The following is a 22,258-nucleotide window of genomic DNA, read 5'->3' as shown; positions in this document are numbered from 1 at the left end:
CCACCCGCAAATAGCAGGGGCACATTGTATAGAATATATATTGTGGTGATATTTATTTTTATTTTGTCTTCATCAGCATACTCAATATTGGAGTAATCCAAAAATAATCCAGTTACATTACTTTAATATTATGGTACTTGGATTACGTTACTAACTTTTTTTTTTAGCAGGTAACTTGTAACTGTAATGGATTACATTTTAAAAGTATCCCTCCCAACCCTGCACAAGGGGCGGGCCCCTATATCGCCAAGCAATGACATACTGTAAGTGTTGCCTATTAGATGCTAACGCTGTTAGCTAATGTTAATTTGTGCAACCAACAAAACCCACGTAGCTCTGCTTTACCTTTTGACTTTCACATTGCAAGTGTTTCACTCCTCTGTGTCCAAATTGGAAAAAAAAAACACTTGCTAATTTGCCAGTAATTTCACCACATGAAGGTGGTGACCTTAAAAATGTTTGTGAACTTTTAGCAACGGTTCAAAATGGATGCCAATTTAAACCACCTTTGGGGACTAAGTAAAAAAACAAAAAACAAACACATCCCAAAAAATTAACCAAACAAGATGATTACCAGATCAGAACTTTTTACCAAGATTTTATTTTATTTTTTATTTTATTTTTTCAACATAGGCATTTCCTCTAAGTGGCTAATCTAAAAAAGAAAGTAATAATAATAATAAAAAAATAAAATAAAATATAAAAATATAAAGAAAATAATAATAAAAATCAAAAAAATAATGGCAATTTAAGTAAGCAACTTAAAGAGGGCCTTTACACAGAAAGCTTGGACCCTAAATATGAGCAACAGTAAATAATTAAATAATTACATTTTTAGATGCCGTGAAAGGAATGTACATATACGAAAATTCCATTAATGAAACTATTAAAATAAAATCAGCTCAAATGCAACAAGCTCACATCACCCGGTTCAAAATGCCACAATTTGGGGGTAACAGACACTTTTTAAATTTCACCCAAAATACCAATCCACTGTTTTGCATGACATCACATGAGATCTCACTTGAGTGAGATTCTCTCTTTGGCTTTCTAAAGGCTGTGATGCATCTTCTTAAGGAAGGAGAAGCTTCAACAAGGAGTGTTCAAAACAATAGTAAACCGGGGAATTTACAGACTTGGTAAGAAACCAAAGGAACTTTAACTTCTTATCACAGTTAAGATTTTTCCATTTCACTGTCACACAAGTGTAAAAAAAATGAAATATGTCTTCTAGATGGCCAAGAAATGGCGCGCAGACGTCCTCAAGTCAGCAGCTGACTCAGAGCAGCAGATCTCATCTGCAAATAGGAAGTGTGGCACTCTTGAGACGTGTTGTGTAACAAAAGGTCAAATATGTTTATATTTCACTTCCCACTACTCAAAACTGCAGAGTTTCTCCAAACTGAAAAAGTGAAGAGCTTTGGAATGAGAGGTTGGTCCAATGAGGCCAATATTTTAGTTTTATTTCTGCCATGCATTTTTGTAATGACAACTACTGTACAGCGTACACAACAGTGTGCAGTCCCCACAGAACAGCCATGGAAAAGAGCCATAAGTAAATCTTCTCATAATGACCTCATTGTTGTCATTAAAATTCAATACGGGTATCTTTGACTTAACAAGAGCAGAAAGAAGGTGCCTTCCTACTGACCTACAAATTGAGATTCCTACAAAAATCTGATTTGTGGTGGCATTGCACAGCTTTTCCTCAAATGCAAGACAGTGACTGGCTGTTGATTCTGTCCAATTTTAAAGACATACTGTATCTTCTCTCAAATCACATTACACAACGCATCATGTTAAAAGCAAAAGAGGAGCAAAATGATGTGGCGAGCAGCCTTCAAGTCTGGTTGCCATGCAAACATGCACATTTACCTCCACCCACACAGAGAAAAGGCCTCACTGATATCTGTTTAAGAGCATAAATTCGTTTTTTTCCCCCTTTAACTCGCGATGCTGTGATCTGCATATAATCATATCACAGCATCACCACAGATTCTTATTTGATATGAGGCACTTATTTCATCTTTTATCAGGACTTTTCATCACATACAGTATGTGGCTAGAGGGGAACGCTTTGGTTTACTTGCGTTACATAATCCAACATGTCTGAGCCTGATCACACTGGAGCGCTTTGGGAGATTTGTGTCCTGTCTGAAGTAGGATTCTGCAAAATATCGATTTTTAAAGATCAATTTTTGATGGAAATATAAATAAAAAAAAAACGTCTTACTTAGGGTTAGGTTTCACACTTTAAGCATGGAAAAATGTTACATTAATGGAACATTAAGCCATACGATTTTATTTCAGTGCTGTTCAAACATGAAACGGATTCTAACCTGTTTGTTAAATATAGTCGCTCAGTTATAAACCTGAAGTACATTTTCGTACAAATCTTACATTGAACATGTACAAGTTTACTGATTAATATTTTCTAAATTTTAGTTTTAAAAAATAATAATTGACTTATCGATTGGTATCAAGATTAATCGGTATCAAATCAAATCGTGATACAGATCGAATCGCAAGCTACTAGTCAATTCACACCCCGAGTCGGAAGTATTCGGATGTCGGCATAACTCCACATGATCCCAAAAGGTATTTTAGAACAGAAGGAGGGATCCCCGTGCCGCCACAGTCTGCATCATTTCCAGGGTAAACACGATGACAGGCCCAACTGGAAGAGAAGGATGCAGGACATAACGCCGTCTGCTTTAGGACTGAACCTTCTCCAACTTTCTGCCAAAGGTTGACGGGTGACTGTGACCATAGCAACCACTGAAATACCACCGAAAAGGGGAAAAGATACAGAAGCACAATCTTAAAACCAAACATGAGCCAAATACATCATTTGGAAAATACAGTATCAGACTGTAACTTGATGTCAATTTTAAACTTGCGTAACTAATCGCGTTACATGTTTCATAGCAACAACCTGTTGTAATTGGCTACATGATCAAATTAAACCGAGGCAGGGCAGTTTGTTCCCTGTCGGCAGCATAACCGTGATGAGGTACACTTGGGGAGAGGAAGGAACACATCCTATTTATTTTGATGATGATCATTTCTTTTCCCAATATAATTAACAGCTGCCTGATTACACAACCACTAGTTAGCTCTTCACATAAATCATGAAGGTAATTGCAGTGCAAGATGGCTAAGAGAAGAATATGAGGAAAAGTGGTGCACACACATATTTGTCCTGGCTGCTCAGTACAATTTGGCTAATAAATGAAAGAAGAATGTATTTTTAAAGTGTAACTCAACAGGAAGGCAGACTCTTGCTCCACCCCTCAATAATATTTGAAAATGGCACTCAAAGGAGATGTTGCCTGGAGGACCGTTGGGCTTGCGAATGGGGTGAGGGTTGGGCGTGGTCTGGCTGTGATTGACAGCAGCAGTGAAAAATAGTATCGAAATAATTTCGATACTATGACAAGCTATGCTAAAAATAAAAAAAAACGAACCAAATGCTCACTAACCTAAAAATGGGTATAAAGAGGTTTGCAAAATGCTACTACAACATCGCTAAGGAGGCGTTTGAGGAGGCATGTACGGGGCCGAGCCGGTGGGTGGCAGAGCGATCATATTGTGCAAGTGATGTCGTAAATCACTTCTCGTCCAATGAGAGAACAAACAACCAAATTGTGTTTCACCTGAAGATGGCGCCACACAAATTCAAGCTTTCAACAAACATGAACTAAAATGTCAAAATAATGACCAGAATATGTAGACAGCATTAGTAGACATCTGTTAATCAGAAAGAAAGAAAAAAAAAACCGTTGGTTTAGTGATCAGTATTCCTTTCTTTTTATGGTTTGACGACGCATTGGATTTTCACGGTGGTGTGTTTTGTTTATACAAGGGGATTAGTAAATAATTAGCATTAATTCTAAAATCAACAGTTGTATTTTTGGATTTGTCAGTTACTGTTGTGTATATTTTGACACAACACACCTGTATTATGTCAACAGGATTAAATTAATGTATGTAAATTGTGCAGGTCTGGGTGATTTTTTATTTTTTTTATTTTTTAGAATAATTCACAGTGGTTTGCAAAACAGCTCTTGATATGGACTTGGCAGCTTCAACTCCACTGAGAGGACTTTCTAATACACGTGAATGATTTTGTACAACATCGCCCACATGGCAACACAAAGACAGAATAGCAAACAAACAACTGCGGCAGAAAATTGTGGGGAGGATGCATTAAGCTACCAGAAATGAAAAAGGGAGATATGCAAAATGGCCAGTCACGAGGTACACAACAGCAAAACAAAATGTCATCTTCTGGCTTCATCGCATGGCCACTCGAGATGGAATTGTTCCCTGTTAGGCTAACGTTTCCCATCTGCGCCACCAAGAGGCAACGGCATGACCCCGAGGTTGAGCGTCCAATCAGTTGCTCCACTGTCTGTCGCCGGGGAGACGGCCCCACTGACAATCACCGACAAAGGCACACTTCACTAATGCTTTTGAAAGCCCACACTGCTTGTTTCCATGAAATGTGTTAAATGTGAGACAGAGCGCTACACTCAATTCAAAAGCAATTCATTTGAATTCAATCCCTCCCTTTCAAACTGAGTGACTCCAGCGAAAAAGTCGGATCTAATAGAAAAACATGCACGACTATTACCAGTACATCTTTCCTTGTGTTTCAACAATGCGCAGCCATCATGCATCAATTCCCGACCTGAGTCATCTGATCACCGCTCGTGTCATCCATCGCCATCAAGGCTGGCAAACCCATGTATCAAACTCACAGTCCCGACACGCTGTCATGTTGTCTGAAACTTTCTTGCAACAGAACACAAGTATATCCAAAAGGGACAGCATCTTAACAACACACAATTTGGTGCTGAATTGTGTAAGTCGAACATGCAAACTGCGCGCTGAAGATGAGAGCTGAGATTTAGACACAACATTTTCTATTGTGGTGCAATCTTGCTCACTTCATGCGTCACCCCTTCAGCCTCAACTAATAAGAACTATGGAGGTAAATTTGGTGCAAAACTAACTTGTGCAAAAAATTTGTACCTGTAGAAAAAAGTCTAAATTTGTATCTGTAAAAGTCGTGATTTGTATCTGTAAAAAAAATGTGTGCCTGTAAAAAAAAAAATTGTGTCTGTAAAAGAAATTTGTACCTGTAAAAAAAAATGTGTATGTGTAAAACAAATTTGTATCTGTAAAAACAAATTTGTACCTGTAAAAGTCATGATTTGTATCTGTACAAAAACATTTTTTTGTACCTGTACAAAAACTATAAATTTGTATCTGTAAAAGTTGTGATTTGTACCTGTAGAAATGACAACTTGTAGTCAAAGAAGTCGCCACTAGGAGTCACAAGTGGGTTTTCTGCTGCTGTTCAGTGACGTGAGTTTTGCCCCATTCGTCGCGCTACAAATGGAGCAAAACTAATTTGTACTTGTAGAGCGCCGTGATTTGTACTCGTAGAAGAAGAGGGCGGGCTCTGGAGGATTTGGGCGGGCTAAAGCTCAACCTCATTGGTTGAGCGAACGACCGTGGGTTGAACTCAAATGACGCCCATAAATCCGCAATTCCAAACAGAGTAGCCACACTAGTTTACGCGTCATTTTGGAAGAAGAGGACGTCCCAGGCGTGAAAATGTCAACATGGTTCAATATACGAACACCGTGTGGAACAGCTTAAACGTTGGTTGACATGCAGAGCACTCCAAGTGGGCAGAAAGAAAGAAGTTTTAGTATGAAGGTAAGATTTATTGTACGAACATAGCTCGTAATCCGGTGCTAGCTAGCTAGCTCATCTCATGTTGTTGTCACGAAAACTGAACACATTGAAGTCACGATTTGTATTTCAAGATTTGAAGCCTACCAGTGTAAACATACGATCAATAGCTTGTACCTGTAAAAAAAAAAGTGGACAGTACTCAGCTACTTGTATTTGACTAACATTATATTCAAGCATCTGTACTCTTACTATCATAATAAAATGAAAACAAAACGTTTTTACTGCGAGTGGATCTTTAAGCCGCTCCAGGTATTTCAACCTCAACCCTTTATCCTCTGTATTTAATCATTTTATTTCAAATATTATAATTTATTGATAAATGTCAGTATTTTGCTCTTACACTCTTAGTTTACTCATCACTCACAGTACTCAAATATTTGTGCAAGTATTTTTTCTGCGCTTTTAATTTCTACTTGAGTTACATTTTCCAATGTAACATTACTCTTATTTAAATATTGGCTATTCTGCTTTTGAAATGCCAGTCTATCTGTATTACTAAGATGTGAGCAGTGTCACTGTCACGCAGCTACTTTAACAAAAGTAACTAGGTCAAATGTTAGTTTATTTATTTTTAATTAAATGAGAATCTCATATATTTCAAAATATTGCTCAAAAGGTGGAGACAACTGCTGGAGACACTGCTGAAGCATCAGTGAAAAGGATGACGCACTCCATCAGAAAGCAGCCAAGAGACAGGAGATGACACCTGGGGGTATTCCATCAAACTGGATTATGGAAAATTATTTTGCAGATCTACCTGTGGCAGTGGTGTCTTTTTTTCTGGTGGCTACAATAATGGGCAACACCTATTTAGTCTTATTTTTTATATATATTGTTATAGGCTACTTGCCCACTTGCTGCCATGATCGCTTTTGGCTACTGTTGAGATGTAACCGTGAAGAATGAATATGTAGGTCAATTCGAGGTGCTTTACATTAAATCAATAATTAATAACACGATTAATGTGAAATACACATCTAACATGAAACAATTATAACTTATATATTTAGTCTGTCTGCTTTTTTCTTTTCTTTTTTGCCAATCATATTTCCCTCGTCTTAGTGATAGCAGCAGTATTGCCTTTTTTGGTGAGTCTTGAATTCCTCAAACAGCTCCATCAATAACTTTTGTTCTGTTTGTGAGAAGAATACTGTTCTCGTCTTGGATGGATGCAGAAACGGCTCTTCTGGACATCAAATAAAACATTTCAAATGATGCACAATCTTGTTTATTGAATGATACATGTTGTTATTTGATCTGACTATTTCAAATAACTCTCAATATGGATTAAATTGTACTCCTGCAACATTTCAAACTCAAAATTGGAAGACATTTAGAAAGCATAATTTCTTCACTTTCCCAAAGGTGTTTGTAGTGAAATTCTCTCAGAACAGTAACCAGTGTATCAAGGATTCTCATTTGTTGGACTTCACAGCCACTTTGAAGCAGGTTTGACGTCACACCATGTGCCACCGTCTAGCGATTGATCAAGAAGTAGCTTTGATTGACTGCATGCTGGCATCTGTGCGAATAGAATGGTTGGGTCAGAATATTCATACAATAAAAAATAATCATAGCTTCCTAGCTGTGTCATTATCAAAACACAGCCACTGACATTATACGTAATCAGTTAAATGTTTAGCTTTATCTTGTTAGCCAGGAAAAAAACTAAGATTTTGTCACATCTTAATATCAGAAATTGTGGTAATACTGATAGACACAGACATTGTTTATAAACATTCCCATTTGCATTATTTTTATTTGGCTTCAGTGTTGAAAGCAAATGTGTACGTTTAAAAGTGTAAGAGCCTTTTATTTTAACTGTTTGCAAAGCATACATTGCAAAAATATTGACATTTATCAATAAATTATAATATTTGAAATGAATTGATTAAATACAGACGGTAAAGGGTTGAGGTTAAAATACCTGTAGCGGCTTAAAGATCCACTCGCAGTAAAAAACGTTTTGTTTTCATTTTATTATGATAGTAAGAGTACAGATGCTTGAATATAATGTTAGTCAAATACAAGTAGCTGAGTACTGTCCACTTTTCTTTTTACAGGTACAAGCTATTGATCGTATGTTTACACTGGTAGGCTTCAAATCTTGAAATACAAATCGTGACTTCAATGTGTTCAGTTTTCGTGACAACAACATGAGATGAGCTAGCTAGCTAGCACCGGATTACGAGCTATGTTCGTACAATAAATCTTACCTTCATACTAAAACTTCTTTCTTTCTGCCCACTTGGAGTGCTCTGCATGTCAACCAACGTTTAAGCTGTTCCACACGGTGTTCGTATATTGAACCATGTTGACATTTTCACGCCTGGGACGTCCTCTTCTTCCAAAATGACGCGTAAACTAGTGTGGCTACTCTGTTTGGAATTGCGGATTTATGGGCGTCATTTGAGTTCAACCCACGGTCGTTCGCTCAACCAATGAGATTGAGCTTTAGCCCGCCCAAATCCTCCAGAGCCCGCCCTCTTCTTCTACGAGTACAAATCACGGCGCTCTACAAGTACAAATTAGTTTTGCTCCATTTGTAGCGCGACGAATGGGGCAAAACTCACGTCACTGAACAGCAGCAGAAAACCCACTTGTGACTCCTAGTGGCGACTTCTTTGACTACAAGTTGTCATTTCTACAGGTACAAATCGCAACTTTTACAGATACAATTTATACTTTTTGTACAGGTACAAAAAAAATTTTGTACAGATACAAATCATGACTTTTACAGGTACAAATTTGTTTTTACAGATACAAATTTGTTTTACACATACACATTTTTTTTTTACAGGTACAAATTTCTTTTACAGATACAATTTTTTTTTTACAGGCACACATTTTTTTTTTAAAGATACAAATCACGACTTTTACAGATACAAATTTAAACTTTTTTCTACAGGTACAAATTTTTTGCACAAGTTAGTTTTGCACCAAATTTACCTCCATAAAGAACCGATGACATTATTCTTTGTTCAGGGCTTGCATTGATTTGTGTGTGCAAAACGAGAAGACCAGGCCGCCTTTGATATTATGAATTCCTTTTTAATTAGGAACAGCACTATTTATTCCATTTAGTTATAATTTAATGTTTTCTTTTAAAATGTTATGCTGCCGAAATGTTGCACCCTTCCAAAATCTTGGGATGGTATGACTGTATTATATTGAAATGAGACGCCAATCTATGCATTTCCTTTTCTTTTAAATTATTTGTATTTATTATTATTTTTCTTTAGAGCTCAGTATTGTTCATTCGGTAATTTTATTGATTTGACATGTCATCATCATTGCTCTATTTTTTATTTTTATTTTTTTTATTTTGTATGTGGGTGAGTAAGTGCATGTGTGAAACGACGTAGGCAGCGTACGACATAATTCGAGGTACTGTACTGTAGTTAGTGTCTGTGGATATGGCACATGCAGCGTCAACATTGGCAAACAGAAATATTATCCAACCAAAAACTAACAAACCATTTGTATTTACCACAACCCCGTTACTTAAATAATACTTTGTGTAATGAGCTGCATTTTATGTTTCTCTGATTGGGAGGGGCTTAGTGTAGTGAGATGCGACCCCAAGGAACATGATTTTTTTTTTCTTACTACAATAAAGTGTAATTGCACATCCACTACAGTAGGTGGCAGCGGCGCTTTCATCGTCAGAAAGGAGTATTAGCTTCTCTCCAGAGGTGTACATACAACAAATTTATTGACAAATTATACTATTTACCACCGCGGTGGAAAGTTTGGGAGACACGAATTATTTTATTTTTATTTTTCTCTGGGCGTAGCAAAAAATAAATAAGAAGCACTGCTATGAAGGAAATAGATATTATATGCTAAATGCTTGAATTGGATCCTCAAACAGGACAGAATGTATTACTGGAGGCTAAAGAGAATGCGTGTGGGCAGATGTCATTTTACACACAAAGCATGCATGAGCCTCTGCGTGCACGTAGAAGCAAGCATGGACGTCGATGTACTCGCTGTGCACGACAGTCAATAACACAAGACTGCAGTGTTCTGACTCCATCTGTTTGTTTGGTAATACCACAAATCAATCCGAGTTTTAATCCACAGCAGGGTCAGGGTCACATGCCACAGGTCATGGCCTACTTAGCCATTGGTCTCACTTGTTCTTTCATTTGTGCAATAATGCTGAGGGATGGGAGTAACATGGAGCTCACAGTTGTTCTCACACAACAGACAGGACAAATAATGCCGGTGCGAAATAAAATATGCATTCGCTTAGTAAAGCAGAGGAAACAATAAAGTAGGTCATATTGCAACATCAAAGCTTTGGAGTGGTGAAGAAAAGACAGGTTGTAATATGAGTTGTGAAAAGTGATGCTACTCCTGAAGGAGTCAATCAGTCAAGTCTCATAAAATGATTGAGAAAAGAATAGGTGGCAAACCTCATAAAACGGGACTGGATAAAGTTGAACGAAATGTGGTTGCCTTATTCAGTTAGATATATTATCTATAAGGCCTATCTACTACTTCAAAACTAAATATTATTATCTTTTATAGAGGACCATTTCCGTATTTGATATATTAGATGTGATCAAGCTTCTTCAATAGGCTCAATAGCCTCCAATAATTCTTATACGTACAAGATTTTTCTTTCATTCTTTAAAGTATGGAAATGCCCTCTTCTTGCCTCTCATATATACATAATTCTAAACCTTCAGTAATGGAAGTTCAGTCAGGTCTCCTCAAATTACAAAAATGATTTGGACAATATATTAAATACTTGCCATGCCAGGTTTATCACTGATAAACAAACGTGGAAATCATACGATTATGTGTTAATGGAGCGTGTCTATTTAAAATCAAATGAGTCAATTCTGCTCCATCCTGCACAGACTAATACACAAAAACTAATTGTGCTCATGCAGGCATAAGTGTTCCCATTAAGATAGTACATCCATCTATTTATATGTATTGGAATTTTGGAAAGATTGTAATCTTTTTATGTAAAAAGTACTATTCGTGTTAATGAGGCGCTTTATTGCCAAGCCAATATTACAATATTGGGACAGTTTCGATTGTACAAATCCAAAATTTGAATTGTTGTTTGTATAAGGCCAGGGTGACCGTGCATGTGGCGTTCACTACCTTGTCATATTTTTCCCAGTGATGGTTTTATATAAGGTTTTTGTGTATACAGCTAGCTACATGAAAAAGATGTTTCACTTAAACCTTCCTCGTCCAACCTTTGATTCACTTCTTTCTGGAGAGTAAACATTTGGTCTTTCTTATCTTGCCTTCACTCGGACCCAATCTGTCACAGTATATCTTGCTATGTTGCTTTATGGCTGACTCTGCGGTATGAGCCACGAAAGGCCATGTGGGGACACGCCGCTACGTTCTCCCCACGTGGCTCGGCAGCTTCCTAGCAGCGTAATTCCTTAAATGGATGGGAGGCAACACTAAATTAAAAAGAGGAAACAGCACTAGGGAAGATAGATGATGAAAAAGAAAAGAAAAAGAAACAAACAGAAGGTCTAGGAGGGTTGTGGGGAAGAAAAAAATGAAAGGTGGTGCCAAATACGTTAGGCTGGCAGCATTGACTGTCTACATGGCAGCCAATGCGATGTAATTTAAAAAATGACAGGAGGTGATAATGAAGATGTTTGCTTGAATTTTTAGACCCCTTGGAGAGTTTTAAAGGGGACATATTATGGAACATTGACTTTTTTTAATTGCTTGTAAAAAGTTGGGTCTCTGGTGTGCCTCCCAGCCCATCAAGTGCTAAACTACCAAATAAATCTTTTGCTACCTGCTTATTTCTGAAATATGACTGTCAGCCAATGAGCTAGCTGTGTACTGTTTAATTGTATATTTACATAAATAACATGATACCACGCCAAGTGTCTCCACACGACCTAGCAAAGATCTGGCGTTTTCAAGCACTGGCAGGACGACAGTACATTGAAGCACTATCATGTCTACAAACGGTAAGAACAGGCTGCCGTGTTAGCACAGATTAGCTTTTGCTAACAACATTAGCTTCTGACATCCAGCACATACAGTGCGCAAATGCTTTGCTAAATACATACACATGTACATGGGTCAGCTTTCCCAAATTTTCTTAAGGAAATTAAGGCATATATATTACATTAGAATAAACTCACGGAACAACACTAAAAAAAAATAACTTTTACTCTTATTCTTTGTTCTTATCTTTTATTGTTGCTACTTTGTTATTGACCGTGTATAGTATTCTAAAAATCTGTTTAGAATTGATGATGGTGATTCATTGTTGGTGTACTATCGGTGACAAATTAGAATGATCATTATCTGGGACAGAACTGTTGTGGTAGGTGGCAGCCATATCAGGTCTTTTGAATGTGTTTTGTGATTACTAATTACTTGTTTAGTAGGGTCACAGGCTAACATTTCATCTTTTAGAATACCATTAATGAGGGCCACCACCCAATTTTACAAAGTTCAACTCAGCTGGTCCAAGCTGTGTGCCCTCTTTACCAGCGCAGCCTCAGCATGTGATGGCTGCTAGGCAACCAGCAGCGGGGCGTCTCAGCCGACTGGTTGGTTATCTGACCCTACTCTTTTTTTTTTCCACTTGCAGTCTAAACGTGTGTCTGTGCTGGTATAAGTCAAATGGATGCAGAGCTATGATGAAATGGGGGAATGATGGTTTTGGATCATGGGCATTATTTTATCTTATCTATATGTATTTTACATACATTTACTACAGAGAAACATCCAAAACCTGCAGGACTCCAGCCTTCGAGGACCGAGTTTGGACACCATTGCTATAGAAATACTGTAGCTAAATATTTCTCATAAATGATAAACAATAACCAGGCGGTGGGGACGAACAAACTGACCAGTCGTGTCCTCCACACGCGGACAGTTTGAAAAAGCTTCACGGACGGGAGGAGCAAATGGCGACCGGTATTCACTGGAACTTACTCGGAGCGAAAGTTTGAGCTGAGAGTCCAGCGGCATGCTACGCGCTGTAGCTTCTTGCTCGCTAGCCCGCTAGCCTACAACCATAATGTGAGTCACACCTTCCAAACAAATCTTCCTCCCACCAATTCACTATTTAAACATCATACACAACATATACACGGCTAAACTTGTGACTGGGATAAAAGTTCATTTTGCAGTTGATGTGTGGTTGCTTTCAGTGACAGTTCGAAAACAGGATATGGCCTTCAATCAATCAATCAATCAATAGCCTACATGCTTTTTAATTACACTAAGATTTTTGCTATTTGTAGGCTGCCCGGGTCCCAATCAGCCGCAAATAGCAAGGGCACATTGAATAGAAGATATATTGTGGTGATATTTGTTTTTATTTTGTCTTCATGAGCATACTCAATATTGGAGTAATCTAAAAGTAATCCAGTTACATTACTTTAATATTATGGTACTTGGATTACGTTACTAACAAAAAAAATTAGCAGGTAACTTGTAACCCTCCCAACCCTGACAATAACCAACAGGGGGAGAGAGAATGGGATGCCTGGCAGGTCAACATAAGCAAGGTGGAGGGGAAAAGCTCAAGCTCTGCCCCTTTAAAGGGGGGGGGGGTACAGTATGAACCTGGAAAAACCTCAGCACATCAGCCACATAAGAAGACATTACAACAGAAGTCTAATGTGTATGAAAGTGTTAAAATGCTATTCACAACCCAAGCAACAACTGTTCACGTTTGTTTTAAGGCCAAAACTCAACATCGATAGATTGATACATCAATGCAAACCATTGATTGATTTATTGAAGGCTGCATGTCAACACACTCAGCAGTGAGTCAACTTATCGGCTCGATCTGTATGTACAGCAGCCTTGTGACTTGATTTTTCATTTGCAAAGTCATCCTTGTCAGCCATATTTTGTCAGGTTTTATCGCAGCGTCACGTTGCCCTGAACTCAAGCGCGTATTTTGTGGTGGCAGCGCTCACACGAAGCCATCAACGGGCACACGGTTGCCGTGAACTGACGCATCGCTGTGCCTCTGGCAAAGTCGAGACAAAGCCCACCATTCCGAGTGGCGGGCATGTGTCACACAGCCAAACAATCTTATGTCCCCCACCTTAAATTTCTCACAGCGTTAAAGTGCAAGCCGGTCGTCATACAAAGCTGCAAAAGGTGAGATCCTCCAAAATCTGTATGTCATAGCTACATAATTCCGACACTACAATTTTTTACTGCTTTAATTTGAGAAATTCACTTTACGGCAGCAATGAGTCCTTTAATGCACACAGAAGCTGGATGTTTTTCATCTACACATTTGATTTCCTGCATAATATCTCCATCTACAGTCTCGAGGGCCAGGGGACGTTTGATTGGAGGACAAGGACTTTGAAGCACAGTTGAGAAGTAGCATGCACGGACCTGAGCGTGTTGTTTAAATGCAGACGCGCCCTGTGGGAAATTTGAAAAGCGAGAGAGCATTCACTTGAAAATTAAATGCTGTTGTTGTATGGAAGAGGGACGATTCGGCCGATGGTTCGCTGGTATACTGACCTGCGATGAATATCCACAGTCAGTCACAGAAAGAAGTCATGCCATTGAATGTAGCTAATTGTGCTAACCTCTTTCAAAGACAACCCAAGTAAATATAAAATGGTTTCTAAATGACGGTTTTATTTATTTAAAGGGGAAAATCCAAACCGATTTGGCCCCATGTGAAAAAGTAATTGCCCCCTGGATGTAATAACTGTTTGCCATCCTTGGCAGCAATAACTGAAATGAAACCTTTGCGGTAAGTGGTCATAAATCTTTCGCATCATGGAGGAATTGTGGACCACTTTTCTTCGCAGAATTGTTTTATCTCAGTCAAACTGGAGGCTTTTTAAACACTAACTGTCATCTCAATTGGAGTTAAGACCAGATTTGGACTTAGCCCCTTTTTAACCTTCGTTTTGTTTTTGTTTTTTCAGCCATTCAGATGTGGATTTGCTAGGAAGTTATGAGTCGTGGTCCTGATGCCTCACTCAAGCACGTATTAGATTGAGGACACAAACCTTTTTACATAGCAACAGAATGATTTGGATTTGTTTTCTTTATATATATATTTTTTCTTTATATATATATTATACTTTTGTGTTTTGTCCTATGTGTTTAAGGCTATCAGTGCTCAGACCGTACGCCGCACAGCGCATCAAATTGCATGAAGGACGTCTCTTCTAAAAATTATGCACAAGAAAGCTCGCAAACAGTTTGCTGAAGACAAACTAAACCAAGGACATGGATTACTGGAACCATGTCCTGTGGTCTGATTTTGGTTTGGTTCCGATGGTGTCAAGTGTGTGTGGTGGCAACCAGGTGTGGAGTAGACAAGTGTGTCTTGCAAGCATGAAAATGGATGGCTGGATGGCTGGATGGCTGGATGGCTGGATGGCTGGATGGCTGGATGGCTGGATGGATGGATGGATGGATGGATGGATGGATGGATGGATGGATGGATGGATGGATGGATGTTTCAGATAGTGTCAGCCATGTGCGGTGGCAACCAGTTGAGGAGTAAAAAGACAAATGTGTCTTTCCTACAGTCAGATTTGGTGGTGGGGAGTGTCCTGGTCTTGGGCTTCATGGGTGCTGACTGCATTGAGGAGCAACTGTTCAGTGAGGGAACCATGAATGCCAACATGTACTATGACATACTGAAGCAGAGCATGATGCCCTCCCTCTGGAAACTGGGCCACAGGGCAGTGTTCCAACATGATAATGACCACCACCACAGCTCCAAAATGTCCACTGCCTTGTTAGAGAAGCTGAGGGTCATGGTGATGAAATGGCCAAGTGTGTTTCCAGACATAATGGGGTATTCCCCAAATGGAAGGTGGTGGAGCATAAAGTCAGCGCTCTGTGATGTTGTCATAGAGGAACGGATGGCGATTTCAGTGGCAGCCTGTAAAGCCATGTTAAACTCAATGCCCAAGAGAGTTGACAGTGCTGGAAAAATAATGGTGGCCACACAAAACATTGTCACTTTCAATTAGGTGTGTACTCACATTTGTTGCCAGAGGGTTAGCTATTAACTCATTCACTCCCAGCCATTTTCACAGAAGCAATCCCCTTCACTCCTGGCTGTTTTACTGGATTTTGACTGATTTTGCAAGGCCCACAGAATACTGTGTTCTATTGCTATAAAATCATGGAACGTACCAAAAGAAAAATTAGAATCTCTTCTTTCAACAGGGAAAAAGTATATTTCCGTTATGCAGCAAATAGCATTATAGTATAGCTCAGTTTCATCATATTTCATCATTATTCACAAATCTATTTAGAAATGTAATGAGCTTTTTTCAACATGGCCCTGGTTGATCTCTTTTGCTCTGCTGCCACCTGCTGGCCGTTTGTGTAATAACTACCATTTCTTAAACCGTTCTTTGCAGTTGAGAGGCTGCACCCAAGCCTTCTGTATGCTGTAGTATACAAAAAATACATAAATACGTCTTTGGGATACTTAAAACATTTTGGGACAAACATATTTATACATTTTTGGGAGCAAATGGCTGTATTTTGAGAGAATACATTTATTGTTATATAGCCTAAGCTGTACACTGACCAACTTTTCTTTGTGTCAAAATGTAATTTCTTCAGTGTTGTCCCATGAAAACTTACAATTAAATATCTGCAGAAATGTGTGTGGGTGGGGGGGGGGGGGGGGGGGGGCTTTGGTAACATAACATAAAGAGGTCTCCTGGCTGGTAGGCTACACCAGTATTACAGACTACTTAACCCCTTCAGACTTATAGATGGTCCCAGTGGACATGACATTTCCGCGTGTCTAAACCAATAAAATGCATAATTTGGATGATGTCAACACTTCTGGTTCATGATTGGATCTGAACTAACCAATTACAATCGCAGGTTGATTTGCATGATGTTCATGTTAAAAATGTTGCATATCAGCTTGGTAAGTTTACAACACGTGTAAGCCATATTCTCCTGGTGTCCACTATAACAACTAAAAACATTAGGTACCCCCCCCCCCCAAGTAAAAAATAAATAAATCCATGTTGCTCTTATGTGGGAAAAGAGTCAAAATCAGCACAAAAAAAAAAGAAATAATAATAATAATTTTGCCCAGCAGAAAAAGTATGTGATCTTGTGTTGACATTGCAATGACAGAGAAATAATTCTCCTTATTACAAGCCATTATGACATCAATAGGATTTTGTAGTGGTTATTCTTTAGCTACGATTTGTATACATTTTTTGCTGTATTTTTTTTAGCTATAAGGTTTAAAGTTGTTACCACACTCTTCATTCTAAGTCATAATGACAGAAACGTGGGTTGCATTTGAACACTGAGAAATTCCACTGCTGAGCGAAAATGCCAAGCAACATTAGTTACTTCGTATAGAAATATGTCAACATCCAGCATGCTATTTCACTCTTTCATAAATTATCATGCAAATGTGGCTCCAGTAGCTGTGAGTATAAACTGAGGTGACACCAAGTTGATCTTCTATCAGAACAAATCCAATATTTCTGAAATGGTATTTGACAATTCATTGTCTGAAGAGTTAGACTTTGATGAATGATATATGTGCTCTGCGATTGGCTGGCTGTAACCCGCCACAGGTCCACCACCAGCTGGGGTAGACTCCAGCTCGTCAGTGAACCCAATGAGGACAAGCGCTATAGAAAATGGATGCATAGATGCCAATCTGATAAAACTAGAAGATTTCTTCTGCATATTCTCTCCTTATTGCAAAGCTCTCATTCAGACAACTCACGCTGATGTAAAAGTCAGCCTCGGCAGCTTAGAACGTCCAAAATGTCCACTGAATGCGTCCCACTTCATCCTCGGATAGGAAAATTGGCTCCATTCCACATTCAAGCACCCAGGTTGACGTCTGCAAAGTTGGCCTCTGTGTGTTTATTCATGTGTAGGATGAATATGAAACGCATGATCACATTTTAAGACACTATGGCGTCCATTTTCAATACGACATGTACATACGCTGTAAGTGCCGACAAAAACTCCCAGCATGCACACCAACTCTATTAGGTTTGATTTGAAATGCCTGTTCACTTTGTTTTGCATTTTTGTTTCCAATGTGAACCGAACCGTCAGCTTAACGGATCATGATTTTTTTTTGTTGTGCAATGGCATCCCTTATCATATACATTATAACCACATAACGCGCCCCTCCATAAAAACACGTTTGACCTATAAGTCCCGCATGACTCCATAATGTCATCCATCGCCTTCCTCCTGATTGAAGGTGGCATTTCACTGGCACGAGAGCCGCCGACGCACCACGCAACCCTGCCTGGAAACCGAACAGACAGGCCCAGACGCCGCACGTCAGCTGTGATCCTCATTACGCTGATTAGCACATGTGTTAGGACTGGAGAGGGAGGGAGGGGTGCGTAGCTTCTTCTCCAGGTATGAGACTGGACCTTTCAAATGGTGATCCAGAAGCAGCAGATGGTACACATGTTTAAAAAAAAAAATAAATAAAAGAACAGTTGCAATAATTTTCCCTTCAAGTTTTCCAGTAATCCGTAAATCTGCTCTATCACGCAGCAACACACAACACTAAATCCTTTCACTATCACCCTACATTTCCCAGTATTACCCCCCCCCCCCCAAATGAATGTGTAACCATGGAGACTGAGCGATGACATTCCCATGACACTTCATTAGGTACACTTTACAATCAAATGGGATCCAACAAGATCTGATTAAACATCCATCCATTTTCTATAGCACTTATTCCGGTTTCTCTACTCTAACACACCTGATTCAATGATCAAGATCATTATCAAGCTCCTGCAGTTTGCTGATGAGCTTAAACATGAATCAGCCATGTTGAACGTGGGAAACCTCTAAAATATGCAGGACTCTGGCCCTCGAGGACCGGACTTTGACACCACTGCATCAGTGGGTATTAAAGTCGGGCAGTAAAACACCATGCCATCAGTGACCAAAATGAATAAAAAGGGTCCACCCCTTATCTGCGTGACACAACTATGATTGGGAGGGGGGGGGGGGGGTGTCAGATCACACAGAGAGACAAAATCACGTCAATCTCATGCACAGACCCCAGCAAATCATTTTCTGCTTTCACAAAGTAAAGCACTGTGTACGCCTTAACCACCCTGATTTTATAACGAATTGAGGGGAGCTGCATCAATTGGCCGGGAGTCAGCTGTGTTCCATCCCACAACAGTGCATATGTGCCAAAAAATACCAAAAGGACCAAAACTCTACCCATGAGTACAGTTGGACGCCGATTTGCACTAGACTTGCGCTGGGCATGAAAAATGGGGCCCGGTTAGCTGCAGAACCATTTCCGCTACAGTTTTGTTTTTGTTTTTTTACAAATTGCATCAAATTCTGACATAGTAATTGAGTTCTTCCGGGGTGTTTTTTTGTTGCATCATTTTATGATTTTGCTTATTTGTGCTAATATTTGACCTGATGGATTCTACTTTTGCACTAAAATAGCAAACAAATTCATTACATTTCTGTTGAGAGGAGTTGTGGTGTTTTTTGATTTGGGGAATTGATGAGTTTATCAGGCGGAGTGTGCGACTTGCCGAGGTTCTTACTAATGATTTCAGAAAACTGTTGCTGCCTAGCTCTTAACAACTCCCCCCTTGTTTTGCATTACAAAGATGTTGGTACAGCTCAAAGTGTATTTAGAGTTTAGTACTTCTCCACTTACACTCTGCTTTCCTTCATTTTGATGTTGGGTTAGGGTTAATTTTCATAATAATAATGATGATGATGATGATTTCTATCAGTGACTTAACTACGACTCAATGATCGAAACCTTATCGTTTGTGTTCTTTACCTCTCAATGACAAAATTTAGGTGGTGAACTAAACAAGGTAATTGGGTTTTGGGTAAATAGACTGACAATGACCTTTTGGCCCATTAGTGACAAAACATTTCGGTTTAATGAGGAAACTGCAAATAAAAGGGCCCTACTTGCAAATACACCGAAGATTAAGGAAAGGAAAAGCAATCAATGTCGTGCACAGACAACTTAACTAAGAAGGGTTGCATGAAGGACAAAGTCATAAAGACTGTCTTTGTTTACAGCGCAAATGAAGTAGGGCCTACCCTTTTAGAGTGTTTTGGGGGAAATCAAAACCAACATCACTGGCCAACTTCAATAATAAGACTGCATCAGTTCTACAACAAAGGAAATAATAAAATAATAACAAATTGATAAAAGGTCTATGTTGAGTTCATGGTATTGGTTAACCTTACGTACAGTTTGATATCAACTTACAGTGAGAACAATGTCTCTTAACTGCATATCAAAAGCTGTGATGTACTGTAAAAACTGCAATCTCATGAGAGCCATGTATGAAAATCTAGTCTTTATAAAGACGATAATGTTTGGCTTTGATTGGCACCATCAGAAAGATATACAAATTTTTTTAAAATATAATTTAAAAGTTTGCACAATGCGCAGGTGTGGGGACAGGAGGGCTAAAAAATGTAATGTTTATAAATTCTCAGTACCATATTTTCTTTTTGCTACAGAACACTCTTTCAAAGCCATCTGAAATCAAATTAATGTGAATTATGTAATTTGGTAGATAAAATGTGTTGTCTTAAAAACAAAAAAACATATTACCCTAATAGTGGTGTGCTTCAATCAAGTAAATAAGTTTGTTTCTGTAGTTTTCAATTTTAATTGGACAAGAGTGGCCTCGACAGTGCCAAAAAGTACAATTAAATATTAACGGCAGCTATTATAAAGATAACTACAGTATTTAAAGAGTGAACTGAAGTTACTGGAAATGACAAAATCGGACAAAAGATTTGACTTGGGAAGTTTAACTCTATTTTCATTAACACAGCCCAGTAGCATATCAAGTCTAAATATTAGAAACCTCTCAGCATGGACACACCACTGAAATCGGATGTATATACTGTAGATGATCTTTAGATGAGTGTACAACCAGTGGGATTCTGTCTCTAAAACATTTTCTACTTAAAAGAAAAACAAACAAAACACGTCAATGGCCATTTTGGAACTCGAAGTTGAGAACCAGCCGCAACGCCCCCCAGAAGCGCACATGTTCCATGTGCTAACTAATTACTGTCCTGAGTGTTCACAACATAATGTTTCTTATTTGAAAAGCAAAGACAAGCTCAAATGGACTGTAAAGTTGTGTAAAGAAATGTGTACCTTTCTATCAGAGCAGATCGGTCCGAAGGTGCAGCGATAGTGCCACACAGTCCACAGGTACCGAATTTGTCACATGTTCTCAGCGTTCAACTGCCCGTTTATGGCTCGTGCAAAGCGCCGGCATCCAACAGTTTCCAGCCACATTCATACCATCCAGCTGCCCTCCGATCCCCTCCTTACTATTCCCTCTCTCTCTCTCTCTCTCTCTCTCTCTCTCTCTCTCTCTCTCTCTTCCATCAGAGGCGCGCGCCAGTGCGCACAATTGACGCAAGATGAACCTTCCGCCGTCCTCAAGTGACAATTTAGACCCTGCGACACACCCGTAGACATTTGTCACCCAAGATGCAGAAACGCAGGATGTAGTTCAATTGTGTCCATTTCGTTAGCCTCCAACAAAATCAGGTAACTTATCTGAAAGGAGGGAAGCTAGTTACAATGACCAGGAGGGCCGCTGCTGCCCTCATGCGGACAAAGTAGGCGCTGCAGTCACTTATGCCATTTACTGTAGAATTCAGAGGTTCTTAAACTTAACAGGGAAGTTAAACATTTTACATAAAATGTAATATTCATCTTGTTACTAGCCGAAGTGCAGCACTTTTACGAACGACATGGCAGTGAACAAAGAGGACCTACTGTTGTTGGCAAATGAGCGATTTGGTTGCTGTATTTAGCGAATGTTTCTCAAAAGTGACTAGCAAGTTGAATTCCTGCTAACAGTCTATGTGAGCTGAATCATTTTCAGTGTTTTGTGTGTGACAAGAAAGTAACCTGGTAGCAGGCAAGTCATTAGTGCCGAATATTGAAAGGCATGTCTATTTATACTGTACATCACAAAACCAGTCAATTATTGACATTTTGAATGGAGGTATATCCGAGCTGCCAATATTTTGCCAATTTGTGTGCACTTTCGCAAATGATACACTAATTTATTGTAAATTATTTCGCAAACCTCCCTGACCAATTTTGATAAGTGCTGATTTTGATTTTCTTCCCTACAGCTAATACGCACTGAGCTGCGCTCGCCCCATGGGTGAACCCTATCCTCCACCAACCTGTGACACACTTCACATATGACAAGACTTGTTAGTCAGACTGACCCTTCCTTAATGATACCTACAATTTTACACACACTGCAGGTAATGAGGGAGAAACGTCTCATTAAACACTCACCCAAACATGGCTGTCAAAGCTTTAAGATTTAGATTATTTTCAGCTTCCAACAGCTACTGATTCATTGTGTTGGCTATATGAAGATAAGCATTTGTATGCTCCTTTGGACCTGCTAATGAACCCCCATAGGACCTGTGGTGGTGAAATCGCACACATCCATCACAATCC

The 22,258-nt window shown here is 39.1% G+C and overlaps 1 protein-coding gene and 1 long non-coding RNA gene across 2 annotated transcripts in view; both read right to left on the bottom strand.

Annotated features, from left to right (window-relative positions):
* Positions 1-21,287, bottom strand: part of klhdc8b (kelch domain containing 8B) — an 89,535-nt gene extending 68,248 nt beyond the window's left edge. Inside the window, exon 1 of the mRNA XM_086066967.1 lies at positions 20,921-21,287. The gene's annotated coding sequence lies outside the window, so the exon portion shown is untranslated. The remainder of the gene's footprint in view (positions 1-20,920) is intronic.
* On the bottom strand, positions 6,982-8,156 carry LOC147178596 (uncharacterized). Its single transcript, XR_015094169.1, has 2 exons — positions 7,986-8,156; positions 6,982-7,291 (listed from the first exon to the last, which is right to left on the bottom strand). It is a non-coding gene; the product is annotated as an uncharacterized LOC147178596 (long non-coding RNA).
* Positions 21,288-22,258: the final 971 nt, after the last annotated feature.

This window comes from Leptonotus elevatus, chromosome 2, assembly GCF_054856555.1.
Source record: "Leptonotus elevatus isolate MCC_2025b chromosome 2, RoL_Lele_1.0, whole genome shotgun sequence".
NCBI classification, from domain to species: Eukaryota; Metazoa; Chordata; class Actinopteri; order Syngnathiformes; family Syngnathidae; genus Leptonotus; species Leptonotus elevatus.
The sequence above is the reverse complement of the archived record's forward strand: the minus strand, read 5'-3'. Positions and strand labels throughout refer to the sequence as shown.